This window comes from Pinus tabuliformis, chromosome J (genome assembly GCF_031772625.1).
Source record: "Pinus tabuliformis cultivar Carrire ecotype Pingquan chromosome J, CPIR1, whole genome shotgun sequence".
In the NCBI taxonomy this organism is placed as follows: Eukaryota; Viridiplantae; Streptophyta; class Pinopsida; order Pinales; family Pinaceae; genus Pinus; species Pinus tabuliformis.
In genome coordinates this window covers 1392144824-1392147064 of record NC_142295.1, presented here as the reverse complement: position 1 = coordinate 1392147064, position 2241 = coordinate 1392144824, and the positions used below count along the sequence as shown (strand labels likewise).

At 41.9% G+C, this 2241-nt stretch overlaps 1 pseudogene; it reads left to right on the top strand.

The window, feature by feature from the left end:
• Positions 1-879: 879 nt before the first annotated feature.
• LOC149232556 (sterol 3-beta-glucosyltransferase UGT80B1 pseudogene) lies at positions 880-1906 on the top strand (annotated as a pseudogene).
• The last annotated feature ends 335 nt before the right edge of the window (positions 1907-2241 follow it).

Here is a 2241-nt window from a genome sequence, read left to right as displayed (position 1 = left end):
AATCTCCACCATGTGGTTGCTTCCTCTCTAAATAGCTCCACTACCCACCATTTCCAATTGTTTTTCCATAATGATTTTTGTTTTTTTATGTATTCTTCAATAGTAGGACCATTATCTTTTCCTGTAAAACCTAGACCCGCCATGAAGAGGGTTTTGGAAAAATTTACTTGGCGAAAATTTGAAATTGTCACAGTTTACTCAATATTGCTCTGAATCCCTATTATGACCTGTTTTAAAAAATGGAACAATCATTCTGCATCTACCCTGTTAGACTCAGTCTTGTCAGTCCTCTGTCAGAGCCAAATTCACCAAGACTCTAGTCCTCCTTTGCTAAAAGCTCAACTCTACCATACCTGCAAGAAATCAACAAAGGAGCCATTATTTCAGTCAAAAAATCATGTGGAAGCAAGAATTAAAATCCTTGTGATACGTAAGATGTTTCCACAATTGTCAATTCCTTTGCATACTAAAGACATCAAGGAGCCAAGGTGGTAACGTGGAGGAGAAACACAATCAAATTGAAGGCAACCTTGGGTAAATTTGGATGCGTGGTGCATAGGCTAAGTGTCGCGACGCACTGGGCGCGCGCGGCGCATCGGGACATTTTCCACAGTGCAAAATTGCACGAGCATGTCGCATTGGTGATGTGTGGCGCTTACCCAATGCGGCGCGGTGCATACAACCCAAAGGCTTGAATTTGCTCGAAATTTCTCCAGCTCATACCTAGCATGGATTTGCTAGCTCTAGGGTGTTCTGAAACAACCCCAAGCAGATGCCAACACTGTGACAATCAAGTGGATGGGAGCCATGATTTGAAATCTGACCAGGTCCAGGATAAAGAGAAAGGAGAACCAGAAACATGATGCAAAATTTTTTTACATGCACTTGGACAAGCTATCTGAGTGCGAAAAGAAAAAACTTATTGAAAATCTTGTAAAAGTTAAGAAGGATGGGACTATTGAGGTTGATGTTACACGCAGTGCTCCAGTGGCATCAGAATTGCTAGCACTAGATATGCCTGACAAAAGACAGTATATCCTATCAGTTGAAGAAGAGGAACAGAGTAAAGCAATCCCAAAGTTGAATATGGCGATGCTTATTGTGGGAACAAGTGGAGATGTTCAACCTTTCCTTGCTATAGAAAAACGCCTCCAGGAGTATGGACACTGTGTTGGATTGGCAACACATGCCAATTTCTGTTCATTTGTAACTACATCTAGTATTGAGTTCTACCCCCTTGGAGGAGACCCAAGGGCTTTAGCAGAATATATGGTGAGGAATAAGGGGTTTCTTCCTTCAGGACCATCATAAATTTCCTTTCAAAGGAAACAGATGAAGGCCATGGTCAAATCATCGCTGCCTGCATGTACTGAACCAGATATTGACACAGGTGCTCCATTCAGAGCTCAAGCAATAATTTCGAATCCTCCTGCATATGTACATGTACATATGGCAGAGTCTCTCTGCGCGCCTTTGCATATCTTCTTTACAATGCCTTGGATGCCCACAAAATGAATTTCCTCATCGTTTAGCACGAGTATCGCAGAGTGTTGGTTATTGATTATGGAATCTGGTTGCTGACGTATTAATATGGTGGTGGATAAGAAGTATCATGAATGATTTCAGAAAAAGAAACTAAAGCTTCCTCCTATTCGATACTTAAGTGCATATCATAGATCTATTTCAGATTTGCCAATAGGATACATATGGAGTCCACATCCTGTACAGAAAGCCAAATGACTGGGGACATTTATTGGACGTGGTTAGTTTCTATTTCTTGAACTTGGGAATTAATTATAGCCCCTGTCAGGAATTTCTTCAGTGGTTTCAGGCTAGCCCAACGTCTGTGTATGCGGGTCTTGGGAGCATGCCTATTGAAGATCCAGTAAAGACTACTACCATTATCCTTGAAACATTAGCATCAACGAGGGCAATACAGTTGCAAGCTACAGCGAACTCTATCATGTTCACATGCGCCCATATGTGGATGCCTTGGCAAAGGGAGTATCCACTATCATGGCATCTTACTCGAGGTGGAACGGAGCGAAAATGCATGCATGCCATTACCTTCTAACTCACATCTTGAAAAACACAATGGGATTCAAGGGATTCATCATTTCAGATTGGGAAGGAATAGACAGTATTACCTCACCACCAGGGGCAAACTACAGCTACAGTATTTCTGCTTCAATCAATGCAGGCATTGACATGGTGATGGTCCCTTTCAACTTCCAAACATAC